Here is a 19,776-nt window from a genome sequence, read left to right as displayed (position 1 = left end):
TGAACTTACACCAGTGAATGGATTTCTCCCTACGTGCACGGTTGCAAGTACAATCGTAGCCATACACATGGGAGGGATTTCCCCAGGTGGGGCAGCGTGTACCTGATCGCTGAGCTCTGAATATGTGCAGCCCAGCGTATATTTAGTCAATTCCACGCCGACGTAGATAGTGGGGGTATGAAATGGTTGGAGGACGCGTACCTCCGCCGCGCTTCGGGTTGGCGTTGATAGTGTGTGGGGGGGGGGGGGGGCAATTAACATTGTAAGGACCCATCTGGGTGGTTGTACAATAAAAAATCGTATACCATCGGATTGTATGCCATTGTATGGCATACAATGCCATACATTTTTTTATTGTACAACTTCGCATCGCATACCATATTTAGTCTTATGGTATACAATGCGATGGGTGCCATGCTAGGAAACAAGTACTGTAAATACACAACCACACAAGAAAAGAAAGTATTGCTGGGTGCACTAAGATGTCCTTTTTTGATAATTATAAAATATAACTTTTAATGATTTAAAAGAAAATAAATTGAACTATCAATCTACGAATTGTATGGTGTGTATGATAGTGTGAGATCTGACAATTTTGCGAAAAAATAAATATTACAGTGGTAAAAAAAGTAAAATAAAAATACACACTCTCACTGTGTCTGAATTAAAGTGTATTGGTTATAAAATAATAATAAAATACATTAAAGACACACAGAGAAGGGTGGTGTATATCATTATCTATTTGTACTTGCACAAATATACAAAAAACACACAGGGACATCGTATCCCTGCAAATTAAGGATTTAATGAGACAGTGGTCCGACACTATTTTAATACACTTATTCCAATTTCTTTATCTTTCTCACATCTGGTGCTAACGTTTTAATATTTCACTTTTTTATTAGCAAAATCATTAAAAGTTATATTTTATAATTATCAAAAAAGGACGTCTTAGTGCACCCAGCAATACTTTATTTTCTTGTGTGGTTGTGTAGTTCATTTAAAGTTAAGGGTAGCCCCTCCATGAGCAAATACTATCAAAGGGTATCAATCCCATAAGAACAAAAAGAATATATCTCTTTGGAGAACAGACAGTCCAAGACCTATCTACTAAAATCTGGTGCGGGATTTCTCTCTTTTTGTTAAATAAAGTACCGTAAATAGCATTATAATGAAAGATTTTAAGCAAAGTCTTTCGCCTCCTGAAAATCTCTTGCTCTTTGGGGAAAATATCTCAGTGTGTATGCACTACTTTGGTGAACAATATATCTTTCAAAGATTTTGGCAAAGTCTTTTGCAATTAAAATCTTCTAGTGTGTATGGGCCTTAAGACATTGGGCCTGATTTGGATTTGAAACCAGACCAAAAACAAGTTTGTATCTGGACCAAACAGTTTTGCAATGCAAGGGGAGGAAATCAAATTTTTGTTCTGTACATGGTAAATACTGTCTGCTATTCTATGTAACCCCCAAATGGGTACTTGTGTATTAGCCGGGCGCCCGGTAAGTAGTTAGCGTAGTCAGAATCAGCGTAGTGTTCCCGCGGCCAGCGTAGTCAGTCAGAGCCAGCGTAGTTAGCGTAGTTAGTCAGAAGTAGCATAGTGTTCCCGCGAGCGTCCCTGTCAGAATCAGCGTAGTGTGCCCGCGGCCGCAAAGCCAGCGTCTCTGTCAGAATCAGTGTAGTGTTCCCGCATAGTGTAGTCAGTCACAAGTAGGGTAGTGTTCCCGCTGCCAGACAGTCAGTGTCCCTGTCATAGCTGAAGGTGAAGTGACAGTGTAATGGCTGCAGAACCTGTGACAACGTTCAGCTTGGCAAAGACAGAGGAGGAAGCAGTGTTATTCTTCCAGCCGCACCATTTGCTGCCACAGACTAAAAATGGCATAAATGGACACCCAATGCGCCTCAGCATGAAGGAGTCAACGTGGCGCTGCCATATCAAATCGTGCCGTAAGAAGGTGAGCCTGCGTGCGGCACATTGGTTCCCGGTTTACCGTTTTAGACCTTGTTACCCTTTATTTCTTCCTGGGCGGAGGAGCTCACAACTATAAATTTTTGTGAGCGTCAATTAAACATGTCCAACAAAACAGCGGTCCAGTATAATCACCTTATGCGTGAGGTCTGCACTGTGGACCTCATGACGCAGCCCCAACGCAAAATTGTTGAGGAAGACCCATGTTGGACGGAAGCTGCCTCAGCAGTGGACAGGGCCGGCGCCACCACTAGGCAGCATTAGGCATTTGCCTAGGGCGTTGGCCACTGGAGGGCAGTAACGAGCAGCAGCAGAAGAAGCAGCAGCAGCGGCAAAGCTCCCACCAAGGAGAGCAGGAAGAAAGGAGCTTTGAAGAAAGCAGGTGAGTGAGCCGAACCCCCGCCCCTCCGTGCTGATCATAGTCACTGTCAATCTGCGGCGGAGGTAGCGGAGGACCAACCCTCCTGGAGCCACATCTCTAACCCCAGCCCCCCGCCGCATCTCCCGGCAACAACTCCACTTCCTCCATGGAGCACAGCGGCCGCATTGCACACACACACCACCCCCCCGTGGAGTGCATAGGCGGCCGATCACCCCCCCTTCCCCCGTGGACCGTGTGAGCACTGGGGCGCCCCCACTCCCTGCCTGGGGCGCTCCAGTGCCTTGCACCGGCCATGGCAGTGGATATTATGAGGCATTTGCAGGGAGACTGGGGAGTGCTTTGTGACACCAGTACAAAGACGTGATGCCAGTAACCTGATGGCTGCCATCGAGAGGCACATCGAACCGGGGATGCACATCTACTCCGATTGCTGGAGTGCCTACAACACAGAGCAGCTGGAGCTGGCAGGGTACCACCATGCTCGGGTGAACCACCGGTACAACTTTGTGGATCCAGAGCAGAGGCGTAGCTAGGGTGGAGCCGGTGGAGCACACACTCCGGGTGCAGAGATGTCACCTGGCGCCGGAGCCGTGCACTCTGCCACCGGCTCCCACTCCCTGCTCGCGGCTCCCCCGCCCAGACACTTTATTTCTTGCTGTGCCGAGTTCCCGGAATACAGGGCGACCCCCTCCACCACTTTCGACCCCGGGGCACAGGACACACTCCTTGTGCGCCGGGTCCCGGGATCCCCACACACAATCCACTGTCACTTCCGGCCCGGGCACAGGACACTTGCTGGCGCGTCACACAGGAGACTGTCCTGTACAGAAGCGCAGCAGTGGCCAGGGATGCTTTTACAGAGCCGCCGTTCCTCAGTGCAGGGAGGACATCCCCACAGCTGTGCCTGCACTGCCTGTGTTAAAGCCGGCACCCTGAAGCTACAGTCCCGTCCCTCCCTCCTTCCCAGCAGTTCATGCCTGCTCACACTGACAGCCTGAAACTCCGGAGGAGTCCGTCCACACAGGCTGTGGAAAACTACTGTTACCTGCTAGTGTATTTCTCCCTCTTCATGCTGCTGCTGCTGCTGCACGGAGAGGAATGTGTCGGGAGCAGACACTTTTAACTGTTTGCATCCCTTCTATTAACAGTAAGTGCCACTAAATTGTCATGTTGTCATGTTAAAAGTGTGTGCCTTTGTTTACCAGAGCTAATTATTGTGTTTCCAACGCCAGTATTGAGTACTGGTGTTTTTTTTTTATTATGGTATATATATATATATATATATATATATATATATATATATATATAATATACCATATTAAAAAAACACACCAGTACTCAATACTGGCATTGGAAACACATGCTTCATGCCCCCCCCCCCCATATTTATTTATATGTGCAACTGCGTATATTATAATATATACATATATATTATAATATACGCAGGTGCACGTATAAATAAATATGGGGGGGGGGCGTGAAACATGCCCTTGCTCCGGGCACCGTGGCACATAGTTACACCACTGATCCAGAGACCGGGGTTCACACCCAGAACATTGAACGCCTTTGGGGATCCTGCAAGTGGCGCAACAAATGCTAAAGGGGCACTGCGCGCCATCAGCTCGACTCCTACTTGCAGGAGTTCATATGGCGAAAGACTGTCGGCGCCGAAAAGACTTTCGAGCATATCCTCCATGCGCTAACCCTGCTCCCCCAGGCTGAGAATGGCAACAGCGCACAGAGCCGGCCCTAGCCTAAATGACGCCCTAGGCAAGATTTTGGCTGGTGCCCCCTACCACCGCCACTAGTTCCATCTCTGACCCTACTCCCCTTTCCCAGCACTATCAACCCTCATCATAGCAGTCATCATTTTGGTGCTCCTACCCGCAATATTTTAAATAGAGAACAGTGCACACATTCGGTGCTCAGCCCAAACAGGGGTGTGTTCTTGCTGGGAAGGGGCATGGCCACACAATAGTACCCCCAATTCAAATTATGCCACACAGTAGTGCAACTTTATTCACATTATATCTTGCGATGGTGTCCCTTATTCACGTTACATCACACAGTAGTACCACTTTACCATATGTACATTACACCTCACATTATTCACATTATACCCTTAGAAAAAAATCCTGAGAAAATATTGTATTTTAAGCACCTCCATGGCCACACTGCAACCCAGCACAAAGCAATGTGTGCTGGGCAGAGGAGAAGAGCTGCAGCTGCTGCTGTCACTTAAGGGGAGGGGGGCCCATGGCCCCCACTGGGCCCTTCCATCAGACTTTGGCCTGGGTAATTTGTACCCCTAACCCTTTCTCTCTGTACCCCTGATAATACCACACAGTAATGACCCTTACACATGACACACATTATTAATGTCCTTATAACCATAATGCCCCTTACACATTATACCAAACTTTATTAATGCCCTTCATACACATAATGACACACATAACCCCTTACACATATGTTGCACATTATTAATGCCCTTATACACATGACACACATAATGCCTGTTACACATATGTCGCACAATATTAATGCATTTATACATGACACACATAATGCCCCTTACACATATGCCGAACACTATTGCACAAGCAACCCACCCGCAGATAGCACTCGCACAGCCGCTAACACTGTGACCTCTGCCTCTGCTTGGATACAAATGTTTCCTCTTACTGTACTTCTTGACTCAAAAAGCCATGCAGCTCCTGACCAGTTCTGCTAATGTTGGGTGCCTTTTCTGCTGAAAATTCATCTTATTTGCATTGTTATGACCAGCACACACAAGGAGCTTCCGATGATTAAAATGTGGCATGAATATATTCTGTGTGCGACTGTGACTGTACCTGCATACGGAATGCTATGTTACAGTGATTTCCATGAACACACTATTTCATATGCAGATTCAGCCTCACTCACACACAGAATATAGGCATGCTGCAGATCATTTTAATCAGCAGAAGCTGCTGATGCCCCTAGGCATTCCAAATGCCCTACGCAATTGCCTTGTTTGCCTATGCCTAAGGCCTGCTCTGACAGCGCAGATGCAGAGACAAGTGCATACACTTCTTATGCTGTTTCTGATTTATTATTTTCTTTTCTCATGACTAATTGGTTTTATTGTTATTTGTTTTAATGTGATCTTTTCTCCTTTATTATTAACTAAAATCCAGTTAACAGTTTACACATGTTGTCATTACTGTCTCAGATGTATGATATGGCAGGTGTGAATGTGTTCCTGAAACACCCCCACTATCCACGCAGGCGTGGAGTTGATTTAAAAAAGTGTGGAGAGCGCAGCAAACCACCGAGCCCGAAGCGTAGCGAGCCCCGTGAGGGGACCTGGATTACTTCACATGTGTTCTGCGTCCGCTCGCCACGCTTTGGGCTCGGTGGCTCGCTGCGCTCAACTCCACGCTGACGTGGATAGTGGGGGTATGAACAGGTCAGGACAAAGCGTGGTGAGCGCACCCGTTACGCATCCTCCTGACCTGTTCATACCCCCACTATCCACGTCAGCGTGGAGTTGATTTTATAAAGTCGGGACAGTCGGGATCCTGACAGTCATTAGCCCAATGTTGGGATCCCGACTGGCCGGACTCAGTCAGCATGGTGAGCGCAACAAAGCCCCTTGCGGGCTCGCTGCACTCGCCACGCTGCGGGCATGGTGGCTCGCTATGCTCGCAACCTATTCTATTCTCCCTCTATGGGGGTTGTGGACCCCCATGAGGGAGAATAGCGTGTGGCCGTCGGGCACCTGGCTATCTGTGTTTTGACAGTCGGGATCCCGACGTCGGGCTAATGACTGTCGGGATCCCGACTGTCGGGACCCCGTCCGGCACCCATCTGGCGGTTACCGGCGCTGTGTGAGAGGTGCTCACTAGGCTTGGCATGGACGCTGGGGACAGAGCCATGGATGCCGGGGACAGAGCTGGGCTGCCGTGGAGTGACTATGCTAACTACGCTAGGCAGCCGTTGGGCTGCCGCAGAGTCACTACGCTAACTACACTAGGCAGCCATTGGACTACGCTGACAGGGTAGCTAACCTACGCCTGTGTACGTATGCTAATTGGGCGCCCGGCTAATACACCAGTACCCCGAAATGTTAGATAGCTTTAAATTTAAAGGGCAATTTAGATTGCAACCCAAATCTAAATCCCTCAGCAGATTACATCAACCCCAGCTACAGTGCATATGGTATTGTCCAGTTGCTAATTAAACTTATTTTTGTTTGCTTCCACATTTGATTAGACCACATTACGCTCAGGCCAGGTGACCAGATGTTACTTATGGATCACATATCCACTTTAGTGCCTCATAATATGAGCACCATATTTACTGTAGGTTGTTGGAAACTATTATACTGTAGGTATTTCATACCTCCCAACATGACCCTCTCCAGAAGGGACAGAACACTCTGCTCCTGGACTTCCCTCTTAATATCTGATTACCATCACCTGTTTCAAACAGGTTAATTGATAAGACAGGTGTTTTACCACAGGTGATAGTAATCATACATTAAGGGGAAAGTCCAGAAACCGAGCACTGTGTCTCACCTGGAGAGGGTCATGTTGGGAGGTTTGGTATTTCCTCTTGAACAATGGCAATGTAGAAATTTGAAATAAAGGTTTAACAAATTAAATGTAACATTTCAAATAATGTTGTAGGAAACATTACAAGTAGATATGACCCATTCTGTGCTGTCTGAACAACCTCTCTTTCTTTAATTTAACAGCAAAATTAAGACATTGGGCCTGATTCAGACATGTAAGGACTTGCTGTATGGACTTGCAACTAACTTGCCTACCTGACCTGTGGTGAAACACCTATACCTAGCTCCCCACAGGTGATGGCAATCAAACATTACCAGGGAAGGCCAGGAACAGAGCATTTTCTCCCGCATGGAGAGGGTCAGGTAGGCAAGTATGACTGGCACAGTGGCCAATTATCGATATACTATGACTGCGTATAGAGTTAAATGCACTTGTGCGATGCCTGCTAGCAAAGAAATTCTCATACTTTTTTCTTTTGCTAACCATTCGCAAAGTAGCTGACATGGTACTTATATGTTAGTTGGGCGCCCACTAAGCAATTTACTTAGTGGGCTATTCTGTGTAGGGAAATCGCATAGCATGGGACATTTTAGTTTCATGCGATGTGCAATGTGATGCGATTTTTAATGTAATTTATTCACTGCTCTGTGTGCCCCCAAGGTATCGCATTGCACCTGCCGCAAAATCGCATGCTATCGCACACGATTTTATAGGGTGTGCGATGCCATTACATTAGGTATACAATAATATGATTGTATGTCCTAAACATAGCTTTTACGCACCCCCCTCCCCACTATCCACGCCACCCCGAACTTCTCTCCATCACTCTATCCTTTTTCTCTCTCTGCACTCCAACTCTCTCTCCCCGCTGTCCATCTCTCTTTCTTTGCTCTCCCTCTTTCTCTGCTCTCACTTTCTCTGCTGTCCATCTTTCTCTCCCCTCTCCATCTCTCTCACTCTCTCTGCTCTCCATCTGTCCACTCTCCACCTCTCTATTCTTTCTCTCTCCCCTTTTTCTCTTCCTTCCCTTTTCTGTCTCCCGCTTCTCCCAGCTCTGCCTGTCTCTCCCACTTATATTTTCCCTTCATGTCCTAGCAAACACATTCAGCCCAATGTACCCCTGTACACCCTCATATAGAGACCAGCTACCCTCTGCCTCTCACACACTGCCTCTCTTCCTTTCATCTATTGCCCACCCTCTGCCTTTCCACATCTCCCTCTGCCCCTCCCTGTCACCCACTATTGGTCACCCTCTGCCTCTCTTTATTACCCACATCTTCTTTTTGTCATGTCCCTCTCCCTTCTACCCTCTCTTTGTCCTCCACAGCCTGTCAGTCACCCCTGCTTGTCATCCTCTCTCCCCCCATCACCCACTGCCTCTCCCTATCATTCTGTATACTGTACCTCAGTCATCCACAAGCCTGTGAGCAGGGCCAGATTAACAATGGACCTGATGGAGCTACAGCTCCAGGCCCACTGTACAAATAGCTGAGGGCCAGGGCTTTCCAAGGAGCCTGGCCCTGCGTCGCTAGCCCCCCAGGAACCAGAGATACCACGAGGCAAATTTGGAACGTTTTCCCCATAACATTGGACACCCCCACCTGGTTCCAACAGCTGCCAATTCAACCTACAGCATCATAGACGCTTGAGGTTGATCTCAGTCAAATCCAAATCGCTGGGCCTTCAATCTGATATTTGGTCCATATGGGTTCATTGGTTCTAGAGATATTGCAGGTAAACCAATTTTTTCATTTCTGAAATGTATTTTCATGGCTGTTCATGTTGTTTGAGGACAGATTTCTCTGGAACCAAACGGCCCAGTTTCACGGGACCAAAATCATTCAAAGCCCACTTAAAATTTCTTCAATATGATACATGTAAATGGGTCAGTTGGTTCCGAAGATATAGCTGGTTGTTTAAAGGGGGAAGGGTTTCTCCCCCTCACACCAGAATATGCAGGGACTAGGCTGTAAAAGGGGCCAGTCCCTGCATTTTCTGGTGTGAAAGAGGTATTATTTTAAATAGCCGGGATCTGCAGTGCTCTGAATACAGCCCCCTGCTCTCTTCCCGGCTGTCAATGGCTGTCATTTCTGTGGCTGTCCCCCAGTTACCATGTATCCCCCTTGGCAATGAGCATATAATCCCAAATGGCAACTGTGAGGTTAGCAAACTGACCGTAAGACTGTAATTATGATATTTTATTAGGTGTAGTAATTAATGTACTATTTTAGTCCGTCTGTACCCTCTTATTCTCCATAGATGTTTCTATCCCCCAAATCTGTGTGTATTTCCAGATCATATAGTATTAGGCTGTAGAACTCCACAGTAATTAATGTACATTTTAGGTCTCTTGTCCACTGCAGATGTTTCTATCCCCCATATCTGTGTGTACCATAGTATTAGATGCTGTTAAGCAAATATGGTCGGACAGGAAATACCCAGGAAAGAATTCACCAAAAGGTTATGTCCAATTACCATACTTTTGTTCCTGCTATCACAGGAGGGTGGTAGCTGAGGGACAATCTTCACAGGGGGTGATCCAATTCCCCTGCTATCAACAGGAAATGTTCACAGGGGGTAATCAGGACATAATGTAATCAGACTGTGTTTTGTATCTTGTGTTGACACTGCTCTGCATATCTCTGGCCCCTTCCAGACTTTCTGGGGCCTGACCCAGCAGGGGGGGGGGGGGCAGCAGCAGTACCTGGGAGGGGGGATAAACCTGACTTGAATCCACCAATAGAGATTGAGTGCAAGCCCACTGATGGTATGGAGACGCGTGGGAATTTAGAAGTTTTTAAAATGACTGGCACACAAGCCAGGGGAAGAGATTTTGATGGACTGTCCTGGACTAAGAGGTTATGCTCTGTCTAGGTATCGTGTGGACTTATCTGCTATCACTGCTGTGTGGAATAAGTGATAGTTTTGTGCTTTGGACTGTGATGCTACAAGGACTTTGCTACCCGGATGTTTTTATGCTACATTTGCCTCTTTTTCCTGTCTTCATCTACATGTGTGTGCTGTGATAAAAATAAACCATATTTTGGTTTCATCTGCTCGGTGTCTGAGTGATTGAGGAACCCCGTATCTTCACATTTGGCGGCAGCGACAGTGGGATCATTCAGACACCAACCATCGAGCACAGAAAGCACAGAGAACAGAGGATCAGACCATATGTAAGGAAACGGAAAATGCAATAAGGTGATGTTCAGCAAGTGAGCAGGTGTCAGTCCTGTGAAAGGGAAAATGTTTCCAAGAAAAAAAGAAAATCGATGCCTCAAGACCCCTGCAGCAGAGGAGCTCAGGGACGGAGGTTCTTCAGTGTATCGGCAGGCTGGGAAGCCGGATCTGTTATTTATTGTCAGGAAAATGCAGTATATCTGGGAGTACTGGGAAGAAGCTCAGCAGATGATCAGCGGGTGGAGAGTATCCAGCATACAGGACAAGTTGTGTTACCTGGGGGATGCATTCCTGCACTGTAAAGGTGAGGCCACCTCGTGGAATCTGCTGGGGGAGCCAGAGTTTGTAGAATTTACAGAGGAAGTGATTGCTACAGTTACCCAGATGCTACAAAGAGGACAATATTCTGAGGTTGAAGGACAAGTCCAGAATAAATTGATGCCCCAGATAGAACCAGAGGAAAGGTCTAGAAGGGGGCTACTGCAATCTGGGCAGACAACCGAGGGGTCTGCCACAGAATTAATGGTTACCGCAAGAGAAGGGTCGTTGTCAGGGGGGCCCCTAACTGCCCTTGAAGAAATGAGTATGGAGGAGCTGATAGCAGAATGTCAGCTGCGAGGTATACCCATCCGATCCTGCACTCGTGGGGAAATCCTTCAGCAGATCCTTCACGATCAGGGAGATCCTACAAATGCATTTGCTGATTATCGGGCATGGATCCTCCATTTCGGTGCACAGTTGAGTGTGTGGGAACAATTGCAGTGTCTGGAGGAGTGCTTCGTGGTGGCAGAGGAAGAGGCGATTGATCGCGGGCTCCTGGATACCCCAGCATGGCAAGATCAGTGTCGCAGGGGGCGTGATGAAAGGCACCGTTTGCAACTGCTTCTCCCCCATCCTAGGGAGGAAGCTGCTCAGTGTTCCCTGCAGGGGGAGGTTATCCCCAACGTGAAGGAAGTGAGGCCTCTGAGCCAGGCACCCCGGGAGGAGCTGCACTACAGCTTCCCTTTTGCTGAGGTGGGAGATGCAGAATTATTAACCTGCTGCCAGGGGATCTATGAGGACTGCGTCCAGGAGGAGATCACCGTGGTTAGAGGAGTATATGACAACATCCAGGCCACAAGCATACCAGTCGCAGATGATGTCGTGCTTCAGGCTGCCCAGCATATTCAGCTGGGGAAGGTGGTTATCCTGGAGACTGAGGACTGCGCAGAGGAAGCGGCAGGTGAGACCCAGGCTTTTGAGGGGGTAGGACTGGCCTTGGACCAGCCTGCCCTGCAGCCACCAGCGGAATTGTTCCTGATGGAGGGTCCCTTCTCAGCCCTGGGCATTGAGACCAAATGCTGTACTGAAATTTGCCATGCCCCTAGTTTGGGTTTGAGGGAGGAAGGACTTGACAGAGGGGAGGAAGGGTCAGGGCCAGAGCTCCGATATTGGGCTGCCGTTTGGCAGATGTTCCTTGGGCAAGAGGGGGAGGTGGAAACTGCTCCCTGCCCCATTGTGCCAGAGGCAAAAATATTAGCACACCCTATAGGTGTGCCCAGTGTGAAAGTTTACGATGTTGCAGAGGGGGGGTACCCAACATTTGAGGACGGGGGATTGCTAACTCACTTGTTAGTTAACATGCATAACTTATATTGTGATATTGCCCTTGCTGCTTCTGCAAACCAGCCGCCTTTTACAAGATGTGTTTGGTATGATGTCACTCTGTGGGACTCAGGTGGTAGATCCAAACCTCAGATTCTCTGCTCTGCATCCCACTACAGGTTGTTATTGGTTCCAGAACAACTTGGTACAGGAACTAAAATAGTAGGGGAAGGAATGTGAGGTGAAGGACCGACCGTAAGACTGTAATTATGATATTTTATTAGGTGTAGTAATTAATGTACTATTTTAGTCCGTCTGTACCCTCTTATTCTCCATAGATGTTTCGATCCCCCAAATCTGTGTGTATTTCCAGATCATATAGTATTAGGCTGTAGAACTCCACAGTAATTAATGTACATTTTAGGTCTCTTGTTCACTGCAGATGTTTCTATCCCCCATATCTGTGTGTACCATAGTATTAGATGCTGTTAAGCAAATATGGTCGGACAGGAAATACCCAGGAAAGAATTCACCAAAAGGTTATGTCCAATTACCATACTTTTGTTCCTGCTATCACAGGAGGGTGGTAGCTGAGGGACAATCTTCACAGGGGGTGGTCCAATTCCCCTGCTATCAACAGGAAATGTTCACAGGGGGTAATCAGGACATAATGTAATCAGACTGTGTTTTGTATCTTGTGTTGACACTGCTCTGCATATCTCTGGCCCCTTCCAGACTTTCTGGGGCCTGACCCAGCAGGGGGGGGGGGGGGGGGCAGCAGCAGTACCTGGGAGGGGGGATAAACCTGACTTGAATCCACCAATAGAGATTGAGTGCAAGCCCACTGATGGTATGGAGACGCGTGGGAATTTAGAAGTTTTTAAAATGACTGGCACACAAGCCAGGGGAAGAGATTTTGATGGACTGTCCTGGACTAAGAGGTTATGCTCTGTCTAGGTATCGTGTGGACTTATCTGCTATCACTGCTGTGTGGAATAAGTGATAGTTTTGTGCTTTGGACTGTGATGCTACAAGGACTTTGCTACCCGGATGTTTTTATGCTACATTTGCCTCTTTTTCCTGTCTTCATCTACATGTGTGTGCTGTGATAAAAATAAACCATATTTTGGTTTCATCTGCTCGGTGTCTGAGTGATTGAGGAACCCCGTATCTTCACAGCAACAAACATGGAACCCCTGGCATTGAGCATTAAACCCCTGGCAATGAGCATGTACAGATGGAGCCAGTTTAAACTTTGCAGGGGCTGGCGATACTATCGCCAGCTGGCGGCTCCCGCCATGGGGGCGCACGCGCACGAGACACTCGCATGCCCCATGGCAACAGAGTTTCCCCACGGGTCCCCGCCGCCTCCCCCACCGGTCCCCCTCGCTGCCCTGACCCCCCCCCCCTTACCCTGCCTATCTCCCTGAAGTGGAGACAGGCAGGATGCCACTGCCGCGCCGACAGAGGATTGGGACCCGAGTGCATGTGAGACGCACGCGCGTCCCAGTTCAGTGTAGCCCCTGTCCGAGGGGAGACTCTGGCGAGCCCCGGCCAAAGATGACAGGGGCTACATCTGAAGGTAAGCAGCACTTATGTAGAATAATTTTTAATAGGCATTATGGTGTTTGGCATAATAGGTAATGGACATTATGGTTTGTGGCTTAACATGTAATGGGCATTATGGTGTAATTTTTTAATGCACGCTTTTGGTGCGCAATGCCCCTGTTTATGAAGCATATTGTGCCTTATTGCTCAATCTGTTTGGTATAGTGTGTATTTTGGCTCAATACATGTGGCAAAATGTGAATTTTGCCTTAATCTGTGTGGCATAACGTGAATTTTGACTGAATCCGTGGGCCATAGTGTGAATTTTGGCTCAGTCAGTGTGAATTTTAGCTCATTCCATGTGGCATAATGTGTAAGAGGCAAGTACAATATAAGGGGGATACTATTGTGTTGCATGAGTTGTATAAGGGGTATATGGTGTGGTAAACTTAGGTGACCACATAAAAGGCGCTGAAATGTTGTCTACCAAGTTTCGGCTTTCAATAAAAAATTTTATCAATGGAGTGCCATCTCACCCCGCAAGTATCTTAGGACATCGGCATCCTGCAGGTGCACCTTTGGAGGGCACCCACCAATATACATTATCTACCTGCCTTTTCCAGGCATATATAATTAGTTGAAAGTATTTACAAAAATAGAGACACACCCATGAGCAGACCACCCAAACAGAACACTGGTCACGCCTCCCACATTATTAGGTGCTGGCCACAACACCTATTATTGCGCATAATAGGTCCTTGATATTTTTCAGCTCCAGGCCCATTTAGACCTTAATCTGGCACTGCCTATGAGGCCACGCCTTTTGTCATGAACTCTCATCTCAAGGAGATGGGTTAAGGTTAGAAACTAATGGAGAGGGTAGGGGGAGAAGGAAAGTGTACTTACTCAGACCAGTGGTCGAAGTGGGCCGGTATACAACGGTATGGTATACCGCCACTTCTCCACTGTGAGTATTTTTTTTTAAGTAATAGGAGTGTGCAGTCTAGCGTCTGCACACTGCCTTTACTTTATGCAGCATTGTGGGGTGCAGCGCCGGCCGGGGGAAGGCATAGAGAGAGCGGCAGAGCTAGGCAGCATAATAGTGACAGACAGCGGTGCTGAGGAAAAATATCATCCAGAGTGGTCAAGTGGAAGTTGCGGTGTCCTAAGGCAGTGGAGGGACGGCGGCGCTGACTTTGGCCCAGCCCAGCAGCGATCTATCTGCAGCATCCATCTCTGGCCAGCGGGACTGAAGGACAGCCACCGCTGAGATTCTAAATATAATTAAGAGGTGAGGGAAGGGAAGGGGAGTGGAGGGGGAAGCTTCACTGGCACTGGGGGGCACATGTATCTGGCACTGAGGGGCAATGTGTATCTGGCACTGAGGGGCAATGTGTATCTGGCACTGGGGGGCAATGTGTATCTGGCACTGTGGGGGCAATGTGTATCTGGCACTGTGGGGGCAATGTGTATCTGACAATGTGACCACGCCACTTTATAGGTGACATGCCCCTTTTTTAAAGTGGCCACGCCCCCTTCCCCCTTAACTTTTGCATACCCCCACTTCTAAATTTCCACTTCGACCACTGACCCAGACCCTGTTGATATTTTATCCAGTGGGATGCTACTGTCATTCTTACCCTGACACCCCATTTACCGATCACTTATATTCTATCTGTCCTACTTCAGTATTATTATCCATTATATTGCTGGTTAGATTTGAGGAGTGTGAAATTCGAATCACTAATTCAAGATGAGTCAACATCCCTCTGTTGTGGAAGGACATCCGCACAGCCTGCACAGTACATATTGGAACTGGGCAAAGTACACAATAAAGAATCCAATCCTTAAAAATCATAGCTCCAGATAGTGACTTTGGGCCTGATTCAGACCTTCTCTCTAGGAGCCCAGTGAGCAGGAAAATGCTGCAAAACCAAATGCAGCCCCTCACACACACACACACTCCCCCGCCCCATATGCAAATGTGTACGCAGCTGTGCACACGAGGGCAAATCATTCACCATCAATTGTGTTTTTTTACCTCCCTGCTCACAGCACTGAGGGAGCCAGAACTCACTTGGCGCTGCAATGGCCGTGGGGAGAAGGAGAACGCCATCAGCTGCCATCACTCCCAATGGCCGGGGAATGCCTGCATTTTCTGGGTGATGCCCATAAAACGCCAGCAGCACACCACCAAATGCCTACAGGGTGTCAGTCACCGTAAGGACGGCTCGCACATGCTCGGTCGTTCACTACGAACTCGCTAGGTCCTTTGTGAACTGTGAATTTGTGAGTCCCATTGATCTGAGTCCTTGTTTGTGAATGAAAGGCAGAATAAAATGATGGAGCAGTCAACACCGAACTACTGCCACAAATCCTAGTTACTTTGGGCTTGCGTGCATGGCATCTATTATAGAATTAAAATATCCACTGTGATATTATATTATGAATGCCAATTGCATCAACTTTTTTTTGACTAAGGCTGGTGGGTTGCTGCCTAGTGTTTGTACAGATATAGTTTCATGAACTACGCATCACATATGAATGCAGTTTTTGTTTATATCGGTCTCGCTCACCGGCACACCTGATCTGAGGTGGGAAACACCCTTGTGTTTCATTGTTTGCAGAAGCCACTGTCCCTGGGCATTCTGTTGAAGTGGATAACAGAAACATTATCCTTATACTGAGACCGGTCAATGGGAATCTAGAGGCAGCTGTGCAGTCTATTCTGTTTGTGGCACAGGATAAGCAAGCTCTTTTTTTCATGTGTACTTGTAATTGCACAGAAGAGACCAGGGGCGTAATTAGATATTTGTAAGCCACATATCAATGGTTTGTACTGTAAGTGCCCCTATGTACCATCCAATGGTGAAACATTAATATAACGACCATGAGCGTGAGCCGATCAGAAATGATTTCCTGAAATCGTACGATGGTCGAACGATTGGATTGGAGTACACGATCTGCACAAAATCTGCACGTGATCTGTACCCAATCCAATGTAGATGACAAAAGTTTAGTTCAGCAGGTAAAATCTCCAAAGCGACCAAATGACCGACGGGTACATGCATCGGACCAGAATCGCATTGAAAACATGCCCAATTCTGCTCTTTTTACCTACAATTGGTTGTTAGGTGCGTCGTCATTGGAGGAATTCTGGTGTGTACCCAGCATAACTTTGGGCGGGATTCTCTAAAATCCGCAGCACTCTTCACCCGGCATCGCATTTCTAATAACCGCATATTCTCTAAAATATGCGGTCATTAACGCAAGGGACAGCTCTTGCGATAAGAGCTGTCCCTTGCGATGCGGCGCCGTTGCTGGACTTCCGGGTCTATGACCCGGGAGTCCGTCTGCGCATGCGCAGACTGACGCGCCAGCAGCAGGGCATGCTGGGAGGGATCCGTGACGGATCCCTCACACACCGCTGCGGTAAGAAGCCCATAGGCTTCTGCAGGGAACCGCCAGCTTTTGCTGGCGATTCCCTCCGCAGCGGTGACACTGCGGAGGGAGGTTAGAGAATACAGAAATGCGGTAAAAACCCGATAACGGGGTTTTTACCGCATTTCTGTGATAGAGAATCTCGCCCAGTATCAGGGAAGTTGGGCGAATCTAGGAGTAATGTAAGTGAAGAATGGGGTGAACATCAGGATATTCATATAATGGAAGAAAGAAATCAAGGAAGGTGGGATCATCACATGATGGTCGATTAATTTTGGAGTCTGCAGAGAGACTGCCCGCAACAAGAATACAAAAGAAAATCCTACAAAAAAAAACCCGGTTTCTCATATCTTTCTAATACAGGTTAATAACATGCATAAGTATCTTTTTATAACATTTTACAAATCAAATTAAATCAAAAAATCTTGTACTATTTTTAACATTGTTTAATTTTTCATAAATATTAAAGATATATGCATATCTGAAAAACTGAACCAACTGAAAAATAAGCATGGCATCTTCATGATCAGGAGCACAGAAGTAACCAAAATGCCTGGTAACCGATTCACTGTACCCCAGTGTAATGGGTGCAATGTTTGCAGTACACAAGGGTCCCTTGGGTCCAGGGAAGCTGACACCACACATGTTGTACCCGCTTTTTCTATACTCACCTCTCTGGAGTACCACATTGGCAGCACTGCAAAATCAGCACTGGCACTGGAGTTGTGACCATTTTCCTGGCGTTTTGTGCATATGCAGTAGGTATATCATGAAGTGCTAGACTCTGATAGACCGTACACACACAACGCTGCCAGCTAGAGAGAAGGGGTACCTGACAGAGGGCTAGATGCACTAAGCTTCAAAAGTGATAAAACAGCCAGCCAATCAGCTTCAACCTGCCATGCCACAGAAAAATGTCAGGCAGGAGCTGATTGGTTGGTTGTTTATCCCTCTCCAGTTTAACACTTTTGAAGCTTAGTGCATCTGGCCCAGAGACTGCACATGCCCCTTCCCCTCCTGGGAAGTATATAAAACTTCACACAGATATGATATCTGTCATGTATTAAGGCAGTGACTCCTGTGGTACCTGTGAACACGTGGCACCTATGCATGGGTTTAACTGTATTCTATTTAACTGGGGGAAAGATAAATGGCCGGTGTCCCTGTCTCTCCTTCCACTAGTTTAAAGAATGAACCACTTGAGTGGTTGCCGCAACGGGCTGTCCCGGAAACTTTCCGGGCATACCGCTAATATCAAGGTGTGCGCCAGTGGTGTCCAGGTGTGCACCACTGGCGCATCACATGTCCAGGCACCCCCCACCGAGTCTCCCGTTGCTGCCCCTTACCACTCTGCTCCAGCGATCATACGCCGGAGCTCTCTTGCTGCCGCCACCGCCGCCATTATTTGCAGGAAGCAGGCGGCAGGATCGGGGATGATCGGGGAGGCTCGGGGGGACTCGGGAGCGCTCAGGAAATCAGGAGCCCGAGTCCTCCTGAGCCGCCCGAACATCCCCGAGCCCGCCGCCTGCGGTCATATAGTGATTGACAGCTGGGGTAGCGGCAAAAGAGCTCCAGCATACAAACGCCAGAGCGGAGGTGAGGGGGGTGCCGGGGCAAGTGGGTGGGAGGGATCCTATGCTCTGTGGTGGGTTTTGCTGGGGCAAGACAAACCTGCCCTGGTAGGATTGCCCTGCCCCAGCAAAACCCACCACTCAAGGGGTTAACTACTAAAAATGGCCATACAGTGGAACAATCTAATGCCCAAACACACAATTTTGAGGGTCGTGCAATCGATTGTGTGCACATCGTGAGGTATATTATTATGTGTAAAAAACTTGCGGCGCCGGCGTCCCTGCAGTGCTGGAGCGGGCAGGGGTGTCCGTGCCGCGGGGGAACCTGCGGCGCTGTCATTGTGTATAAAGCTGGCGGCGCCGCCACACGCATAGCGCTAGTTATTTTCTATTCACTGCAGGGACCCCGCCGGCCGCCGCCAGCTTTATACACAATGACAGCGCCGCAGGTTCCCCCGCGGCACGGACACCCCTGCCCACTCCAGCACTGCAGGGACACCGGCGCCGCAAGTTTTTTACACAGTTCGCTAACCCTCCATGCTGGGGGTGAGAGGCGAACTGCCGCCCTCCAGGTGCCGGCACCCTAGGCAAATGCCTAGAGCTGCCTAGTGGTGGCGCCGGCCCTGTGCCAACCACACATTATAGGGGGTGTGGATCGTTTTATTGACCACACTTAGGTCGACAGTCACTAGGTCGACATGCAACTAGGTCAACAGGGTCCTAGGTAGACATGGTTGAAGGTTGACATGGGACAAGGTCGACATGGGTTTAGGTCGACATGGGATAGGTTGCGAGGTCGACATGGGTTCTCATTGTTTTTTTACCCGAATGCCGACACAATCGACATGGACACAGTTGGAAGTCAGCCACTCACATCGCTCGCTATGCTTCGGGCACTATTTTATTCTCCCACCACGCCCTAGTGGATGGTAGGGCATGAAATACCGCCTGACGGCACATGTCGGCTCAAAAAACAATGAAAAAACCCATGACCTTACACCATGTCAACCTTGTCCCATGCCAACCTAAACCCATGTCGACCTAGACACCTGTCAACCTTCTACCACGTCGACCTAGAACCCTGTCGACCTAGTTGCATGTGGACCTCACACCGCTCACGGACGGGTCTCTCCGTGCGAAAAAACCTGTCCGCAAGAGTACGGTCATTGTGGGCAGCATGTGGGCATTTTTATGGGAGCGCCCGGAACTGGGCGTAAACATGGGCGTACATGGGGGGTGTGCACACAAAATGCATGGTGCCACAACCGCCTCGATCGGCGAACGCACCGTGCATTTTGGACAAAAAACAGGCGGACGCCAAAGAGTGCTCCTGACCACTCTTAGAACTACCGCATGAGAGTGGACGCCTGGGTCTGCTAATTAACGCCGAATACAAGTAAATTACATACACCTGAAAGCAATAAGCAATGCTGCAATAACCACAGAAAGTGTTTTTGTATACTTTAAAAAGCAGGACACTCAATTCACAGAAGTCGACATGTGTCAACTTTTTCACTGTAACACAAACATACCAGTTTT

The sequence above is a fragment of the Crinia signifera genome, chromosome 6 (assembly GCF_055691185.1).
Source record: "Crinia signifera chromosome 6, ASM5569118v1, whole genome shotgun sequence".
Lineage (NCBI taxonomy): Eukaryota > Metazoa > Chordata > Amphibia > Anura > Myobatrachidae > Crinia > Crinia signifera.
Note: the sequence above shows the minus strand (reverse complement) of the source record.